The sequence below is a fragment of the Hyla sarda genome, chromosome 5, assembly GCF_029499605.1.
Source record: "Hyla sarda isolate aHylSar1 chromosome 5, aHylSar1.hap1, whole genome shotgun sequence".
In the NCBI taxonomy this organism is placed as follows: domain Eukaryota; kingdom Metazoa; phylum Chordata; class Amphibia; order Anura; family Hylidae; genus Hyla; species Hyla sarda.
The window spans coordinates 145,310,108-145,333,083 of NC_079193.1; the positions used below are offsets into that span (position 1 = coordinate 145,310,108).

The 22,976-nt window shown below is 40.6% G+C and overlaps 1 protein-coding gene across 7 annotated transcripts in view; it reads right to left on the bottom strand.

Moving 5' to 3' along the window:
• POU6F2 (POU class 6 homeobox 2) overlaps nucleotides 1-22,976 on the bottom strand; it is a 715,277-nt gene that overhangs the window by 64,825 nt on the left and 627,476 nt on the right. The gene's annotated exons all lie outside the window — the stretch shown is intronic.

Genomic DNA, 22,976 nt, shown 5'->3' on the forward strand with positions numbered 1-22,976 from the left:
AGAGGGCACAGTGTGTTGCAGTATTATGTATAGAGGGTTCAGTGTGTGGCAATGTTATATTCAGAGAGTACAGTGTCTTGAAGTTTTATATTCAGATGGAAAAGAATGTTCTATGGTTATATTTGGAGGGCACAATGTGTGGCAGTGTTATATTTAGACAATACAGTGTGTGGCAGGGATATAGGGGTATCCTCAGAGGGTACAGTGTCTGTTAGGGTTATATGAAGAGGGTACAAAATGTTTATTATTGTACTTATATAGAGAATGGGGATCTGGTGACAGAGTAAGGACCCAATGATGTCTGAGCATTACACTCTGTAGAGGGAAGATTAAGCTATAATAAGTAATTTCATGCTGTACCAGATGAAGAAAAAAGGCAGAGAAGACACCAAGTAAATGAGAGTCACTGATATTGTATATTCTGCCTGACTTTTTCAGTGCTGTAGGCACTTGAAAGGTCTGCAGTGATGATGAGTGAAACAATAACAACCAGCATATCCTTACCACTGTTTAGGCAATATTGGGAGCTGTAGTTTCACTTGAAAATTAGTATATTAGACTATTACAGCAGTAATAATTGTCCTCAATGTGATACACCGCAAGCGTCCATCATGTCAAGTAGGGAACCTGCTGTTCATTTATTTTATCTCACCCATGGTAGGAACGTGACTGATAAAATGAATTCAATTAATCTTTTGATATCCATATACTCCCCCAGTCTGCCAGTGCCCCCCATTGCCTACCTTCAAGTAGGTGAGTTTCAATCATTTTTACTGTTTATTTTATAAAGCACAAAGGCATTGTAGAATGTCACATTCATAAGCTATATAGTCATCTTTTTGTACCAAGCTTTTATACTTTTTTTTGTCCTCTGCTTATCTTTTTATCCTTTGTTTTTCTCTTTAGTCAATTATAAAAAAATTTTTTATTTATTGTATTTTTTTCCACAAGTTAGTTTCCCCGTTTTATTTTTTTCCATACCTTAATTCTCATAGGTTGGGCCTTCCTTTTTCATCATTCGCAATTGGGTCCCTTAACCTTATACATTTGCCTCTTCCATGCCTTTTGATATTTATATAAAAGTGCTTTCCTGGTGGGCATGGGTGGTATCCAACTCTGGCTGCCAGCTTGTAGATGCTACAGGGAGATTAAATTGTTGTCTAGGATTGACATAATATTTTATAATGTTTATATGTGATCATGTACTTCTTCTGTGCACAATCTTTACTGAATTTTAATAAAGAATTAGTTACAAAAAATGCTAAATATTAAAATGTTCCTCTACTGCCTTAAATTTGGTTGTGTAGGATAAATACATTATATATAAACTGGCCCAGTAAGAATCCCTGGCATACTTGGTAGCAGCATGTAACTTGCATTTTGTTTTTACATGATATAAGGGTGAAGTAACTAGATTATATAAATAAAATCAATGTAGAAGTAACTCTAACCATATTGATTAAATTTAAGTTGTAATGGTATGCTGACATTTACAGGCACTTAAGAATTTTTAGCATTATTGAAAGTCATTATTTCAACTCTAACAGGAAATAAAAGTTTCAAGCACATGTATTGACTTCATGATCTGAATACTGAGTGATGTTATTTTTATCAAAAGTTGTCAGTGAGAAACAATAAATCCTGCTTAATTAATTGAAGGGAAAAAAGTTTAGTATGTTAAAAAATGCATAGCTATCTAAGACATGATGGCAGTAGAAATAAGGGAAAAGAAGTGGATCAACCGTCTGCAGAATGTTGGTCAACACAGTTGTACTAGATACATGTATATAGTGGCACACCATTGCCAGCTCTAAATAAGACTACTGGAACCCCTGTCTTGACCTTCTGCTACGTTTGACTACGCTACTGTCTTTTCCTTCGGTACCTCGTCTTGCCCAGCTACCTGTGTGGTCGAGCTGTGTCGGGGGTAGCAACCTGGGTGTCACCTGCTGCAGCAAACCCATCCTGCCTTGCGGTGGGCTCTAGTGAAGACCAGCGGCACCCTAGACTCCACTCCCCGATACTGTCCGTGTCATCAGCCACACAGGTTAGAGGATCAACATCCAGCTCCGTTACACCAAGATCCGCCATGGATCCCGCTAGGGTTCCTCTGCCTGATTGTCCGGATCTCGCTTTCATCGTGGCTCTCCAGTCACAGCAGTTGGCCCAGCAGGCACAAGCAGCTGGATTGGAAAACTGGAGAGGTTCTTCGCTGGGGTGCGCATTGCAACAACGACTGTATCCACATACGTTTCTCAAAATTGGAACCATCATCTCGTCCTATGCCCGGTTTGCCTTCCTTTCTTCAGGACTATGCTGATGTCTTCAGTGAAAACCAAGCCGAAGTGTTACCACCTTCAGAAGGAATTTATCAGGAAGAGCTCTTCCCTTGCCAGAGCCAGCTTCTTCTTAGTGGAAAAAAAAGACGGGTCATTGCGACCATGCATTGACTACCGAGGTTTGAATAAAATTACATTAAAGAACCGCTACCCACTTCCTTTAATCTTGGAGTTATTTGATTGTCTGCGAGGTGCCAAGATTTTCTCTAAGCTAGACCTTTGTGGGGCCTATAATTTGATTTGTATACGTGAAGGGGACGAATGGAAGACTGCGTTTAATACGCGTGACTGTAATTTAGAATATCTAGTTATGCCATTCGGACTCTGTATGCTCCAGCAGTCTTCCAGGAATTCGTCAATGATATTTTCCGTGACCTCCTATACTCCTGTGTCATTGTTTATTTGGATGACATACTTGTTTACTCGCCCAATGTGCAGTCTCACCGCTTTCACCTCCGCCAGGTGTTACAGCATCTCTATGCTAAACTGAAAATCATCTCTACGCTAAACTGGAGAAATGTACTTTTGAAAAGACTAGCCTCACTTTTCTGGGCTATATTGTTACCAGTGAAGGTCTTAAAATGGATCCCAACAAGTTATCCACAGTTCTGGAGTGGCCACAACCTACTGGTCTAAAAGCGATTCAGTGCTTCCTCGGCTTTGCCAATTACTATCGCCAATTCATTCCTCACTACTCCACTCTGGTATCTCCCATCGTTGCACTCACCAAGAAAACTGTTAATCCAAAAGTTTGGACTCCGGAGGCTGAAGAAGCGTTAAAGTCCACCTTTGCATATGCTCCTGTTCTATCTAGACCCGATCCTAACAAACCATTTATCTTGGAAGTGGATGCTTCTTCAGTTGGAGCAGGTGCAGTGTTAATGCAAAAGTCTACTAAGGGGAAAACTTTGACCAGTGAATTTTTCTCTAAAACCTTCTCCCCTGCGGCAAAAAATTATGCCATCGGAGATCGCAAGCTCTTGGCCATTAAGTTGGCGTTAGAAGAATGGCATCACCTCTTGGAACGCTCTGTACATCCTGTCACTATTTATTCAGACCACAAAAACTTGCTCTATCTTCAGACAGCCCATCGACTCAGCCCACGGCTGGCCTGGTGGTCTTTATTTTTCTCCAGATTCGACTTCTACATCCACTTCCGTCCTGCGGAAAAGAATTTATGAGCAGACGCACTTTCCAGGTCTTCTGATGTACATGACCATGAATCTCCTCCGCAGCATATTATTTCTCCTGAACGTCTCATCTCTGCAGCACCTGCAAGTCTTCAGCATCTGCCTCCCGGAAAGACTCCCCGTCTCTCCCCATATGAAGGTCTGAGTCTTGAAATGGGGACATTCTTCTCTTCTGGATGGTCATCCCGATATTCGTAAATCCCTACAGTTCATCTCCAGACAATACTGGTGACCTACCTTAAAACGGGATGTCGTTGATTTTGTCCAGTCCTGCTCTGTCTGTGCTCGGGACAAGACCCCTCATTCCAAACCAGTGGGACTTCTTCAGCCCTTGCCAGTTCCAGAGCTTCCCTGGACAAATATTTACATGGGCTTCATTACCGACCATCCTTCACATGGCAATACAGTCATCTGGGTGGTAGTAGATTGATTTTCTAAAATGGCTAATTTTGTCTCGTTACCCGGACTTCCTTCTGCACCACAGCTTGCTAAGCTTTTTCTTCAGCATATCTTTCGCATACATGGATTTCCTTCCCGTATAGAATCTGACCGTGGTGTCCAATTTGTTTATAAGTTGTGGCGGGCCCTCTGCTCACACCTTCAAGTTAAGCTGTATTTTTCCTCGGCTTACCACCCTCAATCTAATGGACAGATTTAGAGGGTGAATCAGATCTCAGCTCCTGCTCGTGTGTCCCCATCTCCTAGGGCGTGCGCACGCTGGAGCTCTGAAATTTAAAGGGCCAGTGTGCACCTGACACCACATTATAAGTTCCTGCACCTCCCACACTTCCCTGCTGGATCTTCAGTGCCTCAAGCCTGAGATTAAGCAACCCGTATAGTCTGTTTGCCTTACCCATGTTTCCAGACCTTCTGCTACGTTATTAGACTCTGCACCTTTGCCGCCTGCCTAGACCTTCTGCTAAGTTTGAATACATTACTGCCTTATCCTTCGGTACCTCGCCTTGCCCAGCTACCTGTGTGGTCGAGCCATGTCGGGGGTAGTGACCTGGGTGTCGCCTGCCATAGCATGCCCATCCTGCCTTGCGGTGGGCTCTGGTGAAAACCAGCGGCATCTTAGACTCCGCTCCCCGATACAGTCCGAGTTATCAGCCACACAGGTTAGAGGATCCACATCCAGCTCCATTACATAGGAGACTCAACAGGACGAGTGTGCAGGGAGTACACCCCACCTGCACACCCATCATGTCATGTCTTCAAGCACTGTTTTTCCATTTGTTTCAATAAAGAAAATTTCAGCACTGTACCTGGTGAGTGTCCTATTCATCTTTTCTCATTTGGAATTGATATCTCTAAAAGGGTTCAGGCTTTTTGTCTCTAGTACAGAACTCTGCATGCCCTCTCTGTTGCCAAATACAAGCACCGATCTAGCAGATTAGATTTAATTTTACACGGCTCAATGATTCTTTGGTCAAGGCTGCATGGACGATCACTGGATCGTTTGTGAGGACCTTCACTGCAATCATTATCGGTTGCACAACACCTGTTCACTCATTTAAATTTGTTTCATTTTTTCATATATGCCTTAAAGCAATAGAATTGGATGCAAAGGGGGGGGGGGGGGGCTTAAAAGTAGTTCCAATTTTTAGATTAATTTTTAATGATAAACTGTTTAGTTTTCTTGTAAATATTTATTGACACCAGTTTGTGGAAAAATAGCAAAACATAAAGTAATGTGTTCATTTACATCATATGTATCATAACACATAAAAAATACCGGGCCTTGCAAATGTGCTTTGTTTTTACATTTTTTGAAAAAGCTGAACAGTTACCCAAAGGCATACAAACTGCATCATATACAAATACCTTTATGTCTTCAATGAAATTTATCAGAAAAGTTCATATGAGAGAATTTAGCTACAACTGTGCATAGCTGCATGACATTTCTCTATTTGTTTCATCAGAAAATAGTTACCATCCTCTGGAATACAGATACTGTTTTCAATTTCCTACTTTCAGACTTATAGGGGTACTCTGGTGGAAAACATATTTTTTTTTAAAATAAAATGGTGCCAGAAAGTTAAACAGATTTGTAAATTACTTCTATTAACAGATCTTTACCCTTCCAGTACGAAAAAAAAAAAAAAAAAACACGAAACTAGATTATATATCCTCTTTAGATTTGTACATCTCTAATAAAGAAATCAAAATAATAAATTAGTCCTGTCCTATGACAACCAAATCACAGCTAAAATTTACTGAAAGGTGTTTGCCTGGCATTACAAGGTTTTTTGCTGCACTACTACCTACTTAGGGACACTGATGTATGTTGCCATAGTTGCCAACAATCCCAGAAAAAAAGGGGTGGGGTTGAGAATTCCCGGGTGCTGTGGGGGTGGTTCAGGGGGTGGAGATTAATACAATACGTTTTTGTCTGAGACAGATTTATGGCTACAGGGCTATGTATATGGAATTATTTTGAGGGACACTGGGACAGATTACTATGGAAAATGGGTCAGAATTCTGGCTTGTGTTACATCTTATGTGTCACATTTATCATGCATTTAGTCATGGCCTTGAAATTAAAAGGGAATGACTTAGGTAAAAGGGGTTGAGGCCTAAGTTACAAAAATGTTTTATTTCACCCCACAATTAATGTTTTTTTTTTTTTGTTTATCTGCAGATTTTGGTATTAAATAAGTGACAAAAAAAAGAAGCCCTTATATGGGTCTATAGGTGCAAATGTGAAAGTGTTATGATTTATAGAAGGGAAGGAGATAAAAACTAATTGCAAAAATGAAAATTGGCCTGGTCCTTAACCCCTTAAGGACCAAGGACGTACCGATACGTCCTTGGTCCTGCTCTCCTGATATAACGCGGGGTTACACAGTAACCCTGCGTCATATCACGGCGGGCCTGGCGTCATAGTGAAGCCAGGACCCGCCTCTAATAGCGTGCAGCGCCGATCGCGGCGCCGCGCGCTATTAACCCTTTAGCCGCGCACTCAGAGCTGAGCCGCACGGCTAAAAGCGAAAGTGAAAATTGCCGGCTAGCGAAATCGCGGCATCCCGAACAGCTTACAGGACAGCGGGAGGGCACCTACCTGCCATCTCGCTGTCCGATCGCCGAATGACTGCTCAGTGCCTGAGATCCAGGCATGAGCAGTCATGCGGCAGAATCGTCGATCACTGGTTTCCTATGAGAAACCAGTGATCAATGATAAAGATCAGTGTGTGCAGTGTTATAGGTCCCTATGGGAGCTATAACACTGCAAAAAAAAGTGAAAAAAAAAGTGAATTAAGATCATTTAACTCCTCCCCTATTAAAAGTTTGAATCACCCCCCTTTTCCCATAAAAAAAAACACAGTGTAAATAAAAATAAAAATAAACATATATGGTATCACCGCGTGCGGAAATGTCCGAATTATAAAAATATATCATTAATTAAACCGCTCGTTCAATGGCGTGCGCGCAAAAAAATTCCAAAGTCCAAAATAGTGCATTTTTGGTCACTTTTTATATAATTTAAAAATGAATAAAAAGCGATCAATAAGTCCTATCAATGCAAAAAATGGTACTGTTAAAAACTTCAGATCACGGCACAAAAAATTAGCCCTCATACCGCCCCATACACGGAAAAATAAAAAAGTTATAGGGGTCAGAAGATGACAATTTTAAACGTATTAATTTTCCTGCATGTAGTTATGATTTTTTCCAGAAGTCCGACAAAATCAAACCTATATAAGTAGGGTATCATTTTGATCGTATGGACCTACAGAATAAAGATTTTTATGAAAAATGTACGTCGCACAATTTTGCCGCACAATGATTTTTTTTCCATTTCACCGTAGATTTTTGGGCAAAATGACTGATGTCCTTACAAAGTAGAATTGGTGGCGCAAAAAATAAGCCATCATATGGATTTTTAGGTGCAAAATTGAAAGAGTTATGATTTTTTAAAGGCAAGGAGCAAAAAACGAAAATGCAAAAACGGAAAAAACCCCAGTCCTTAAGGGGTTGAAGGGGTACTCTACTGGAAAACAATTTTTTTTTTATCAACTGGTGCCAGAAATGTAAACTGATTTGTAAATTACTTCTATTAAAAAAATCTTAATTCCAGTACTTATCAGTTGCTATAAGCTCCACAGGAAGTTCTCCACAGTGATCTCTGCTGATTCCTCTGTCCATTTTAGGAACTGTCTAGAGCAGGATAGGTTTGCTATGGGGATTTGCTCCTACTCTGGACAGTTCCTAAAATGGACAGAGGTGTCAGAGAACTGTGGCAGACAGAAAGGAAATTCAAAAAGAAAAGAACTTCCTCTGTAGTATACAACAGATGATAAGTACTGTAAGGATTAATATTTTAAATAGAAGTAATTTACAAATCTTTTTAACTTTCTGGCACCAGTTGATTTAAAAAATAAGAATTTCCCAGTGGACTACCCCCTTAACCCGTTAAGGACCCAGCCCATTTTTCCCCTTAACCTCTTAAGGAGGCAGGGCGTCTCCAAAAGCCCAATGGTGCTCCTTCTCTTCTGAACATTGTAGTTTGCCCACAGAGCACTTTACATCCACATATGGGGTTTCTTCTTACTTGGGAGAAATGGGACTACACATTTTGGGGGTCTTTTTTTCCCTTTTACCGCTTGTGAAAATGAAAAGTATGTGGCAAAACCAGCATGTTTTTTTTACACTAACATTCTGGTGTAGACCCTAACTTTATCATAAGGGATAAAAGGAGAAAAAGTCTCCCAAAATTTGTAACGCAATTTTTCCCGAGTATGGAAATACCCCATATGTGGCACTAAACTGTTTCCTTGAAATACGACAGGGCTCCAAAGCGAGAGAGCACATTGCGCATTTGAGGCCTATTTTGGAGATTTGCATCCGCTACCAAAATACCCTACAGCAGTGTTTCCCAAACAGGGTGCCTGATGAAGAGGGGTTTACCCTCGAAACGAGTCATCTGTACTTTTGTTTTTTTAATAAATATGATCCCTGCCAGGATCTTTCATCTATAACCCATTGCCTCCGGTGTTTTTGAGCTAGCAGCGCCTGGATAATCGTTGGTCCTTCTTTCTCTAACTCTTCGCAGAACATACCCTGACATTCAGTGGCTGTCCGGCAATACTGGGAGTTGTTTTTCAACAGCTGGAGGCTCCGTTTTGGAAACAGTGCCATACAAGGCGTTTTTTTTTTTCTTGGGGGGGGGGGCTGATTAAGGGTGTGTATATGTAGTGTTTTACTTTTATTTTGTGTAGTGTTTTTAGGGTACATTCACACGGGCGGGGGTTTACAGTGAGTTTGAGCTGGGATTTTGAGCTGCGGCGGAAAATTTGCCGCATCTCAAACTTGCAGCAGAACTCGCTGTAAACCCGCCCGTGTGAATGTACCCTGTACATTCACATGGGGGGGGGGGGGGGTGGGGGGGGGGGCAAACCTCCAGCTGTTGCAAACAACAACTCCCAGCATGCACGGACAGACCATACATGCTGGGAGTTGTAGTTATGCAACAGCTGGGGGCACATTGGTTGAGCAACACAGAGTTTGTTACTTAACTCAGTTTTTTGCAACCAGTGTGTCCCCAGCTGTTGCAAAACTAAAACTCCCAGCATATACAGTCTCTCAGTGCATGCTGGGAGTTGTAGTTTTGCAACACTGGTTGCAAAACACTGAGTTAGGACACAAACTCTGTTTCAGAACCAATGTGTCTCCAGCTGTTGCAAAACTGCAACACTCAGTATGCATTGACAGTCTAAGGTCATGCTGAGAGATGCAGTTTAGCAACAGCTGGAGGCACACTGCTACAACTCCCAGCATGCCCTTTTGTAGTCTGTGCATGCTGGGAGTTGTAGTTATGCAACAGCTGGATGCACACTTTTTCATAGAAAAATGTGCCTCCAGCTGTTGCATAACTACAGCCCCCAGCATGCACAGACTAGCAAAGGGCATGCTGGGAGTTGTAGTTGGAACTCCAGCTGTTGCAAAACTACAAGTCCGATCATGCCCTTTTTCTGTGCATGCTGGGGGTTGTTGCTAAGCAACAGCAGGAGGTGAACAGGCCTCACCTCCTGCTGTATCCTGCCGCCGGGACTGCCGGGCGCTGCTGCTGCCGGGACTGCCACCGCTGCTTCTGAGGGGACCCCTGCCGGACCAGGGAGAGGTAAGAGACCCCCGCCGGCCCCAATCACCGCCCCGATCGCCACCTCGATCACTGGCAGGGACTGAAATTCCCACGGCTGTACAGGTACACCCTGGGTCATTAGGTACAAGGGGCGTCAGGACATACCTGTAGTGGTTAAGATCAAAATGGGCTTTGTCCATAAGGGGTTAAGGATTAATGCACACAGCCATAGCACAACTCCATACATCCCCCACAGTAGTATAACCGAGTATTCTAGACTATATGTAAATCTTTGCCCTTTTTAGCATGTTAGAATCATTTTAAAATTACATTTATAAAAATATATGGTAAAAAATAGCACCAAAATTTACTGATTAATATTCTTTCAAATATTTAATGGGCTGATATTTCCTGTAGTTCAGATGCATTTAGTTAATATTTTCTTTTTTGTAGAATATAATTGCAGACTATATATATATATATATATATATATATATATACACACATATATATATATATATATATATATATATACTGTATATATATATATATATATATATATATATATATATATATATATATATATATATATAAAACAACTGGTAGCAATCTTTATGCTAGCAGCTGTATGGTTTAACTAAAATGTGTTCACGTGATTGTTCTGTAATGTAATATAAAAGTCCTTCATCTCTTAAATTAACCAGTAGCTGGGGCATTAGAACAACATCTTAAAGTGAATCTGTTCAGTGAATGTACACATTAACCTTACATTACTAGCTTTTAATGTTCTCCTATATATATATACTCCTTTGTCAGCCACATTAGTCTAATAGTAACCCTCCAATGATTCTGAACAGGCTGCTTTATGCTGTTTGCTAATTAAAGGTCCATTGAAAAGAAAACGTTGTGTTTCAATAACCCATGTGTATTAAAGTAGATGGTTCATAAATCCATACAAACAGCCCATAGCAGTTTTTAGGGGCTTACAAATAAATAATGTGAGTTAATAATGAGGGGAAGGAAGAAATAGCTTTCTTTGATGGCTCTGACCGTCTTTGTGACCTGATTATGTCACATAGTGTCAGCACCAGAGACACTACAAAGGGCATAGCATCCCATCAAATCTATTTCCTATCTGTTCTGTGAGTCTTGTTAGAAGCACACAATCTATCAGGCCTCATTAGCACCATTTACCATCAAGGAGTGTAGATTGCCCCTTCATCACAATAATGAGAACTACAGCTCTCATTCTCTCATCTAATTGGATCAGCTCATGCTTCCCTTCTGCTTATCCATTAGTGGCTAATTGTGTATTAAAGTGCTCTGTAGGTTGTTCACAGCCCAGGTTCTGACCACAAGTTAAATTTCTTCAACCAAAAATATGTGCGTCTTTTTTTTAAGACGTGTCCCTGAGAAGTAAATTTATAGCAGTGTTCTAGTGTGACTTAAAAAAAAATGCAAGAAATGCAAGAAATGCAAGAAAAAATGCAAAAAAAACCAGTGCAATTTCCTGCATCTGGCGTTTTTTCTGGCGTTTTCTCATTTGTGTGGAAATTGCATTTTTGGCACCTTTGGCGTTTTTTTTTTTTTTTTTTTGGTACCCAAAATTTGTTGGGTACATTAATAGCAGGTCCTGCGATCTCTGACTTAGCTCTGTGCCGGATGATTGGCAATGCGGGGCAGAGGCTCGTGATGTCATGGTCACACCCCACTTGGGACGGCACCGCCATGCCCCCTCAATGCAAGTCTATGTGAGGAGGCTTGACAGCCGTCATGCCCTCTCCCATAGACTTGCATTGAGGGGGCGTGGCTGTGACAGGTGGCTGTGCCCGGGCATGACATCACGAGCCTCCGCCCATGAACCCGACCCTCTAAACGAACGCTGGTGCAGCAGGGAGATTGCGGGGGTCTCCAGTGGTGGGACCCCCGTGATCAGACATCTTATCCTTTGGATAGGGGATAAGATGTCTATGGGGATTACCCCTTAAAAATAACTGCAGTCATTTTGTAAAGCAGGCAGTGACATAACACACCTTTGTAAGACATGACTGAGTGGATTATAAACTTGTGTTCATGTAAACTTTTCAGTTTTAGACTAAAACAAAGAAAGACAGCACTCCATGGTGGGATAATGTTAAAACATATGTCGGTGTGTGAAAGGTAGGGCTTACCAAATAAAGTTACACTCCACCAAGTGTAACTATGGAACTGAATGTGTGATATAGGTGCCTGCAGCTGCTCCACGTCTATGTACAATCCACGATATAAAGCATCCTCCAAACCTGCGACGGGAGTAAAGGGCGCTGGACATACATCACTAGGAAAGGATTCTGTTTATTGAAGCAGTCTTACTGGGAAACGTGTTGCATCATGGGTGAATAAATGGAATCCCATCCTAGTGCTGTGTGTCCAGCGCCCTTTTACTCCCATCGCAGGTTTGGAGGATGCTTTATATCGTGGGTTTTCTGTTTTAGGGTAGGGTCACATGTAGCACATCAGCACTGCAGAATCCACAAGAGGATTATGTTGCTACCCATTGAAGTCAATGGGTAGCAACATAATCTGCTTGCAGATTCTCAGCTGTGAAAATTCTGTTTGAGAAATTTTCACCGTAAAAAATCGGCAAGTGGAATTGTTGCTGCTGTAAACCCGCTGCTGATTCACTTGGTGTGACCTTACTCTTGAAAATGAGAGCACTGGTTTTTCTGTTTGTCTTTATCCTATATATACGGACCATGGTTTTGTGATTCCGGCACACCCTGCGCCCTCCCTAAGGGATGTCCACATGACGGAGATTGGTTCAGTTTATAAGCGTGAAGAGGACTCCAGGTGTTAGTGGGGGATCACTGTCTGTGACCTCCCACATACACCGGGTGAGTACACTCCTCTTATACTTTATTGGTTTTTGGGATTTGAGCGCCGTCTTTTGTCTTTTTACCTATTATACTTTCTTGAAAATGAGATGTATTTTGAGAAAATAATGGGGTAATTGATCAAATAGTTGCCAATTTTTGCACAAAGCTCTAGCATAGATTTTTAAATGTAGGGCACTGGGTAGCAGCTGCAGCAGGGGCCGATTCATTTAAAGCCATACCCCTCTCAATGAATCTGCCTAATTCAAGAAAAACAAAGGTCTACTAAAGTAAATGTTCCCCAGTGTGTCGATTTCAATATACTTTACACAATCCGTGATTACCTTATAAAAAAAATTGTACACTGACACTTTTATGTGATACCAATTCTGACTTGTGAAAAAAGTGATTGAAAAAATAAAAATAAATATATATGGAGGAAATATTTATTGGATGGTCCTGTTGTAGTGGTATTGTAACTATATTTCTTTCTTTTAGTACTCCTGAAAGAATCACAAACAACATTTTGGGGTGACATTTGTCACAGCACAAAAAAATCTAATAAAAAATGTAGATCAACTTTAAACAAAAATACTGCAAACTAATAACCCTCTTCTAAAATATAACTTAATATTTCATTTAAAAATGACCCCTTAAAAATGTCCTTCATATGTGAGTAAAGTGTCTTTCAATATTTGAGCATAGGCCATTTCAGTACATAGCATTATTCAACCTTTGGCTGATTCGCCATATTTTCTGAAAAAAATTGGTTCAGTCCGAATGTATTTGCATCAATTTGCTATTAAAAAGGGCTATTTCTGGGCTACAGAGCCTCAATAGGGGTGTAGAACACTTTGCCTTGTCCTAACACGCATAAGGAGTGTGCTGTGTTAATGAAACAATACTGTTATTCAGTATGACGTGCAGATTACAGGCATCGCTATTAGAATCACTGCCACAGAGTGTCTGGATGTGGCAGCATGGTCGGGAGACCATATGGCTTCACAATTGAAGAGATTAAGTAGATTTTTTAATGTTTTTTTTTTATTTAATATAATTTGAATTTATTTTTCTTTTTTTTAAAATCCTTGTTCCAGCCCCTGCCTCTTAGCCCCCCCCCCCCCGCCCCTGACTGTCTTACTCTGCGTGGAACTGCAAATGTTTCAATTAATCAGTTAGAATTCATTGTTATCACTCCAACCTGTATCATTGGATTCTTGTGGTAATTCCACAGGTTATATATGATGACGACCATATGGCCTCATAATTGAAAAGATTGAAGAGATTTTTTTTTTATTTAAATTGAAGATTTTAATTAAATTCACAAGTTTAATGTCCCAGGTGCCTGAAGCATTTACTTTGAACTAATACTGCATGACCACAAAACCCAATACAACAAGGAGTCACATGGTGGCACAATGACAGAACCTAGAGGTGACAGCAGTCCAACGAGACCATAGGGCCTCACAATTGAAAAGATTAAAGATATTTTGTGAAATTTAAATTGAAGATTTTATATAGATTAAAATTTTAAAAGTTTAATTTAATGTGTCAACAACACAAGGAGATCATATGGTGGCACAATGACACAGCCTGGAGGTGGCAGCAGCAAGGGGAGACCATATAGTGGCAGAATGACCCAGCCTGGAGGTGGCAACAGCCTGACGAGACCATAGGGCCTCACTATTGAAAAGATTAAAGATATTTAGTAAAATTTTAATTGAAGATTTAAAATTCATTAAGATAAATTCATTTCATTTAATGGCCACATTCATTTAATGTGCCAGCAGCATGAGGAGACCTTAAAACTATAAAACCACCCATTTTGCAAAACTTTGCCTGTCCTCCACTGTCCCCCTCCTCCTCCAATTCAGCCCCCATAGGGCTCATGTGGCCGTGAGATGTAGGCGCCATGTCTCCAGTGCCCTCACCAGCCATCGTTTCCAACACGTGTAACATGCATGTGTAACATGCATGGCGCATGGCTCAAGCTTCCTTGACGCAGCACAGACAAGATGTCCTTCCCTTGTCGGTCAACAAGGTTCCCATTTCCAGTTTTTGTGGAGTAAGCCATGATTCCATTTCTTGATGAATCACTTAACAGTTCCTCCCCTGTGTGACTCCGTACGCCAAGGCAAACCATGTGAAGAACAGTGTGACACCGCCATGCCCTGCACACATGGTATGCTGGCGGGACACTGAGACTTGTTCGTGCAGTGGAGGCTGAGGACATGGTGGAGGATGAGGAGGCGGAGTCGCACACTGTCGCAGGACCAACTGCCTGAGAGCGTAGAGGCGGAAGCGGTGTGACTTGTCCAAGTTGCTGTTGTGGCTGTGCAGGAACCACATTCACCAAGTGGGCCGTAAAGGACATTTATTGTCCCTGACCGTAGTTGCAGATCCACACGTTGGTGCTGCCGTGCTCTTTGGTACACTTTGGTAGAGTGGGGTGGTGGGTGTTAATATCAGTACCCGGTGACAATGGTGGGTGAAAAAAGGAGATCTTGGCATCAGGTGTGTGGCATCAGACTAGTAGCTGAATAGTAGCTGAGGCAGGTTGACAGAAGGAAATGGTCTCTTTTGTCAAAGTGCACAAGTAAGTATTGAGGATATGCATTACGTAAAACTTAATATTATTGAAAATCTAACAAAAGGAAAGGTGTGCAAAAAACATCATGTGCCACCTACACCACCAAGTATTGATGCGATCCAAAGACCTCTAAGATGTGGAAGGGAACAACATATGGTCCATTGTAACAGGTGGGGGTAAAAACTTCCCCTTTAAGGCCCTACTATCGCACTATTAATTCGCTTAATTGTTACGTCTACCCCCCCCCCCCCCACCCCCCCAGGAACCTCTCCCTATTTCCACCAAAAACACTGCCATTTCCCAGGGTTTTTAGTAGGAAATAGGGAGAGGTTCCTGTTTGGGCTCGCCCTTTTTAGGATGAGTAACACTTGCCTCCAAAAGGTGGAAGGGAGCAACGTATTGTCCATTGTAGCAGGTGGCGGTAGAAACTTCCCCTCTAAGGCATTCATTTCGCAATATAAATTCCCTTTTTGGTAAGTGTTACTCGCCCTAAAAAGGGTGGCCTCACACAGGAACCTCTCCTTATTTCCAACTAAAAACCCTTTGGAAATGGCAGTGTTTTTACGTGGAAATAGGGAGAGGTTCCTGTGTGGGGCTGCCCTTTTTTGAGCAAGTAACACTTGCCAAGAAGGGAATTAATAGTGCGAGAGTAGGGCCTTACAGGGGAAGTTTTTACCCCCACCTGTTACAATGGACCATGCGTTGTTCCCTCCCACCTTTTAGAGGTCTTTGCATCGCATCAATACTTGGTGGTGTAGGTGGCACATGGTGTTTTTTTCAACACCTTTCCTTTTGTTAGATTTAAAAAAAATTTGGGTCCATATATTTTATCCTAAAAAAAGTTACGTTTTAGCTAATGCATATGCTCAATACTTACTTGTGGTCCAATGCACAAGGAATTTCTTTAACTGGGGACCAGCACCTTAATTATGTTTTGCAGTATCCATGGCAGCACAATGAGAGTGCCTGGAGGTGGTAGTATCAGCATGAGGAGACCATATGGTGGCACAATGACAGAGCCTGAAGGTGGCAGCATCAGAATGAGGAGACCATATGGCGGCACAATGAAGAGCCTGGAGGTGGCAAAATCGGCATGAGGAGACCATATGGCAGCACAATGACAGAGCCTGGAGGTGGCAGCAGTAGCATGAGGGCCATGCCAACTAAGTCTGGTTGAGTCTGAGGAACCCACTGACTGTTAACTGGGGGTGTCGGATGTCACTTGGGATGAAGTGGATGACCCAGTGAACCAATCAATCACAGCTGCTGGGTTGCTGGTCTAGACACGACTGTTAGCTGACACTGGGAGCTCAGACCTCTCACTGCGACTCCTGCTGCCACACACCCCTACTCTGCTGCAACCTCTGCCTGCACATGATGAGTTTAGGCCTCTGCTACTTCTCTGTGCATGTCCTGGAACTTCTCTGCCTGACATACTTATACACCAGTGCGTATATGTTACACTTATGAGAGGAGGACAATGCGCTCAACTACGCTTAAAAATGTATTAGACTACAGAACAAGTGTGTAGCTTTGTCTGGCCTTTCACAGTAACTGGGCCCAAATTAGTTTTACAGGAAAAAACAAAAACGTACACCACCTATGTATGCACAGGTTACACTTATGAGAGGTGGACAATACGCTCCACTTAAAACTGTATTAGGCTACAAAAACAAGGGTGTAGCTTTGGCTGGCCTTTCACAGTAACTAGGTCCAAATTAGTTTTACAGGAAAAAAAAACGTACACCACCTATGTACGCACAGGTTTCACTTATGAGAGGTGGACAATACGCTCCGCTTAAAACTGTATTAGGCTACAAAAACAAGGGAGTAGCTTTGGCAGGTCTTTCACAGTAACTAGGCCAAAATTAGAGTACACAGTACACAGTAACTAAATCCACAGAAAATGTAGTGGATTTGAGCTGAGAAAAACCCTACAGATGAAAGCATGTGTAAAAGAAGCAAAATGTAGGGAAAAGTGCAAAATTTAGGGAAACCTTAGTAAGTACAGTGGGAAAAAATTGTAGGGAATTAAACCCCACAAAGAAAACTATACTACACTCTTAGTAAATCAGGGCCACTGTTCTGGCATATGTTTAGGCTTCGTGGTTAAAGGGGTACTCCCGTGGAAAACTTTTTTTTTTAAATCAACTGGTGCCAGAAAGTTAAACAGATTTGTAAATTATTTCTATTAAAAAATCTTAACTCTTCCAGTACTTATTAGCTGCTGAATACTACAGAGGAAATGGTTTTCTTTTTGGAACACAGTAGTACCCCTTTAAATAAATAAAAATGAACTCACATATCCTGTTTCTGCTACCGATAAGCAAAAATATGACCAAGCAATGCAGTTTGTGTCCACTTCTGAGGAGTGAGAGAGCAAACACTTGCTGCAGAAACTATATGGGGAAAATAGTAACTGTATGTAGCTTCTTTACCAAATTATATATAAATATATCTATCAAAAACCCAATTAATTCTCAAACTAGAAAAGCTTCACAGTTTACAGTAGTGGTTAGCTGTATATAATGTATGCAGGAAGTGGTATTGTAAAACCCTAAACGATCCCATTTTCCTACTTCACTGTCACTTTTCATGAATCCTTAACAGTATGAGTTCTCTTTTATGGTAACCTATCCAAAACATGAAACATTAACTCTGGAAATGAAAGAAGCCAACAAAGGTTGGAAACTGTACCTCAAGTTTAACATTGCTGGCTTAGAATGTTGTCAACTCCGGACTTCATACCACATCATTGATCTAGCTTCACACCACCAACAGAATGCTCAGCATGAGGTAGGAGTACAGTGACTCTAGTCAAAAGACCTTTCAAGTATTACAAACCAAAGACTTAATACCCTAAATCTCACAACTCAACTTGTCAAGGACAGTGTCAGGGGCAATATGTACTATTTATTTAATTGTGAGGAGGAAAGTATTACTGGGAACGTAGCAGAAACATTTGCTGGGATTAAGAACACTGTCAGTGTTTTCTCTTTTCTTTACCATATATAGGCTTTATCATGACCGTGTAAGACTTTTATTCGGTTCGGAACCGGCCTTGGTCTCATGGTGAATTATGATTCCTGTACTTTGTATAATGTAAGAAAATTACTAAGATTTTATGTTTTGCATTTAGTTTAATATTGTATGGCATAAACAAAAATGTAGCAAAATATTGCAGAAATGCAAACATTGCAGGCTCAATACTTACTATGAACTGTAAAAACTAGTGTAAAAATCACACTCCTTTTGTGAAATGAAGATTATCAATGGTACATATCTGGAAACAGCACCTACTGTATATAGGTATTTACGCCCATGGACGCCCTTACGCCCTTTTTCATATCTTATTATGTAAATAAAGCAATGAGATGTTTTGATTAACAGAAAAAAAATATTTCTACAAAATGATCTGCGTACATTACAAAATGTATACAGAATAAATAAATGCAAATAGATTCATCCACATCACTATAATAAAACAAAATCATTCATCAACTAGATTTAGAGTAGTCATGTAACTAGTCATTTAGAGAAAACTCACAAGGCAGAAACGCGTTTTAACTGTAAAGAGTATAAATACAGTTTAGGCTGGATAATAAATGTCACAAAGATAATTCATTGATATGTTGGGCTAAATTCACACAGAGGCCTTGTTTTATCAAAAAGTGTGAGAGAAAATTTGTAGAGATTTTGTCCCCAGCAACCAATCACAGCTCAGCTTTCACATCCTAACAAGATCTGGTAAAATCCAATCTGAGCTGTGATTGGTTGTTATGGGCAACATCTTTACAGTTTTTTCCTGTTACATCAGGGTGATAGGGTTTTAGCAGATTTTGGTCATTTTGGAATAATGAAAAATCACTGGATCAATACACATGTTAATCATATGCCAATGATAATCAAGAAAAAAAATATTTTTTAAGCTAATTGCTGGAGCTATGTATCGCCTTTGCCAGTGATAAGCTGAGCTGTGGCTTGCAATTAGCTCAATGCAGTGTCATGTATTGAGCCCCAGAAGCCGGAAGAAGACCAGGGCCGAGTCCAGCAGCACTGGGCAAAAGTTGGAAAGAAAGTTTATTGTGTCATTTTTATAGTGTCAGCCCAGGCACAATGCAAAAAAAAATTTGTTGAATAACCTCTTAATGTCTAAACCTTGGAAACAAAAGGCGGTACCCCCTAAGTCAAAATGATTAAATTCGGCCCAAAGTGTCAATATTTTGTTCGGCTACCATTATTTTCCAGCACTGCCTTAAGCCTCTTGGGCATGGAGTTCACCAGAGCTTCACAGGTTGCCACTGAAGTCCTCTTTAACTCCTCCATGATGATATCACAGAGCTGGTGGGTGTTAAAAACGTTGTGCTCCCCCACCTTCCATTTAAGGATACCCCAGAGATGCTCAATAGGATTTAGGTCTGGATACATGCTTGGCCAGTCCTTCACCTTCCCCCTCAGCTTCTTTAACACGGCAATGATCGTCTTGGAGGTGTGTTTGGTGTTGTTATGATGTTGGAATACTGTCCTGTGGCCCAGTCTCTAAAGGGAGGGGATCATGCTCTGCTTCAGTATGTCAAAGTACATGTTGAAATTCATGGTTCTCTCAATGAACTGTAGCTCCCCAGTGCCAGCAGCACTCATGCAGGCCCAGACTATGACACTCCCGCCACCATGCTTGACTGGACCAGGACAACATCTAAGCAATCCTTAGTCTTGTGCATCATCTTTAGAAGAGACTTCCTTCTTGAAGGATAGCAATGCAAACCAAGTTGATGCAGTGTGTTGCATATGGTCTGAGCACTGACAGGCTGACCCTCCCACCTCTTCAACCTCTGCAGCAATGCTGGCTGGCAGAACTCTTATGCCTTCTTCCCAAAGACAACCCCTGGGTTTGAGTGCATGTGCATTCAACTTCTGTGGTCAACCATGGCAAGCCTGTGGAACATGTGCTTTGAAACCTCTGTATGGTCTTGTTTACCATGCACCAGCTCAGTTTCAGAGTCTTGGCAATCATCTTTATGTAGACCAACACTTTTTTTTAGACCCTCAGAGAGTTCTTTGTCATGAGGGGGCATGTTGGACTTCCAGGGACCAGTATTAAGAGAGTCAGAGAGCGATAACACCAAATTTAAGACACCTGCTCCCCATTCACACTAACAAGTCACAGGACACCAACAAGTGTACTCACTTTTGTTGCCAATGTTTAGATTTTTTTCCCTACCCTTTTTATTTACATTTTTATTTATATCAATCAATTTAACAGTTATACAAATCTTAGACCTTTAGGTTTAAATATTAATGTCGAGTTGATTTGAGGGGACGCAACATTAAACACTGTTATACAGGCTGTGCACTCACTACTTTACATTGTAGCAGAATGTCCTTTCTTCAGTGTTGTCACATGAAAAGATATAGTAAAATAGCAATAAAGATATAAGGTACTGAGATACTGTATATGTATGTGTTTGTTGTGGTTTGAAAAAAAAAAGTGTGTGAAAGAGCATTAACCTAGAAGTACCAATTCGACAATTAGAACTTATAGTTACAGGCTTTTTTTTTTTTTTTTTTTTTTTTTTTTGCCAACAACACTTATTACCTAGAAGCAGGATAGGTGATGATTTTCTGATCTATGGTTGGTCCAAGCATTCATGAGAGCAGGGGTACCATTCCCCACTATTTAAATGAATTGGCAGTTAGACACATGCACTGCTGCTCCCTTCAACACTATGAGGCTGTTAAAGAAGAACCCTGTACTTTGTATGTGGCCTCACTGGTGACCCACCTCTGCTGCTAATTGGTATAAGCTGGTTACTTCACCTTTTTGAGAAGTCTATAGACTATAGAGTGAACAATGCTTAAAGGGGTACTCCGATGGAAAACATTTTTTTTTAAATCAACTGGTGCCAGAAAGTTAAACAGATTTGTAAATGACTTCTATTAAAAATCTTAACCCTTCCAGTATTTATCAGCTGCTTTATGCTCCAGAGGAAGTTCTTTTCTTTTTGAATTTCTTTTATGTCTGACCACAGTGCTCTCTGCTGACACCTCTGTCCATGTCAGGAACTGTCCAGAGCAGAGTCATTCCCCATAGCAAACTTATCCTGCTCTAGACAGTTTCTGATACAGACAGAGGTTTCATCAGAGAGCACTGTGGACAGACAGAAAAGAAATTCAAAAAGAAAATAACTTCCTCTGTAGTATACAGCAGCTGATAAGTACTAGAAGGATTAAAATTTTTAAATAGAAGTCATTTACAAATCTGTTTAACTTTTCTGGCACCAGTTGATTTAAAAAAAAAAAAATAGTTTTCCACCAGAGTACCCCTTTAATAAAATATATTTATCACGTGTGTTATTGAGAAAGGTTTATTTAGTAAAGTAGCAAGTAAGATAACATCATGGAAGCAGCCTGGATTAGAAAAAGTTACAATTCTAACACAGTGTTTTCCCCTCTATCCTCACACTGACCAATAATCATAGAAGTCTTTGAAGTGACTCTGTTTAAGATCTGCTTTACGAGATGATCGTCTGATGAAAGGGATTGAAAGACGGGTTAAAGTAGACATTGAAAGGTTATTGTAGAGGGCACATTGTTCATACAATCCTCTTTTAATATGTGCGGTGTGCACCTGCGATAAGATGATTCATTAGATATGGTTTCACTTTGACAAGCTCCATCGTTCAACACCCAGGATGGTGATGGAACAATTCTGCTCCATCCCTATAAATATGACAAGGTCAGCATCTTTTCTAGATCTTGAATGGGAGGTAAAAAGGCTTCAGATGTATCTTTGTTTACTATGTAAGAAAAAAAATGGAACTGAGGAAAATGTGTTCAATCTACTGAACCTCTGCAGAAATAATCAACTGATGGGATTTACAGGGAAAAATGCAATGAATGATGTTTATTGATTTTCTGCATTAGTTTTATTATTCGAAAATAATGCATTTTGTTTTAGATGTGCGCAACAGGTTACTTTATCAATTGAAAATAACAGACGATATTGTTGAGAATTGTAGAGCATCAACAATAGCTATTCACTTTCCATGCATTTTACTGATATGTTATGCTGAACAATTTTGAAAATACAGATTAAGATGGACAGTTTATTGGAGACTAAGAATGGGTTTACTGCAGAATGACCTTTTTTAACCCCTTAATGTGGGAACGTCCTCCCTATTTCCTCAAAGCCGACAACTGGTTGCTCTTTGCTCTAAGTCTACCTGACACACCTCTGACTGACATAGCAGGCTTATTGACAAGTTTGGAGCATACCCAAAGCCCTGCTTGTCCCATCCTTACTTTTGTCTGTGGAGCATTTTTTTGCCCCAAAATACAAAAATTTTTAACCAATGTATATTACAAACATACATATAATGTTATTATCTACATTATATAAAAATAATAATAATAGTGGCTGTTTAGTTTTAAAAACTGGGGGTGGTGGGTGTGATGTTACAATCAAATAAAGTGAATGTTTTTCATCGAGGAACATGTATGCCTAATACAGACCCCAGGACTGCATAATCCCACCCAGTCAATCCCATTATTTAAATGAAGTTCATGCCTATCTGTCTATTCCCTAAATTGTTAGACAAAATATGAACTCACATATCTCCGGAAAAGAAGAGCATATCAACAAAGTGTAACAATGTGTGTGATCAGGGAAATCTCTTTTCTTTTCCCCCATATTCGTGTAGGATGCCATCACACAGTTACGTTAGTGAAACATGCTGGCTTACAGTCTATTGGTCATACCAATATTATTAGAGAATGTACAGTGCCAAGCACCTTCTTATTGTACCACATAAAGTACTAGGATTAAACAGCTATGACTGAGCTATATTCAATCACATTTATAGGAGCAGGATGACAGCTATATAAAAAGCACCACAAAATACCATAAAAATAACCTTTGAAAGA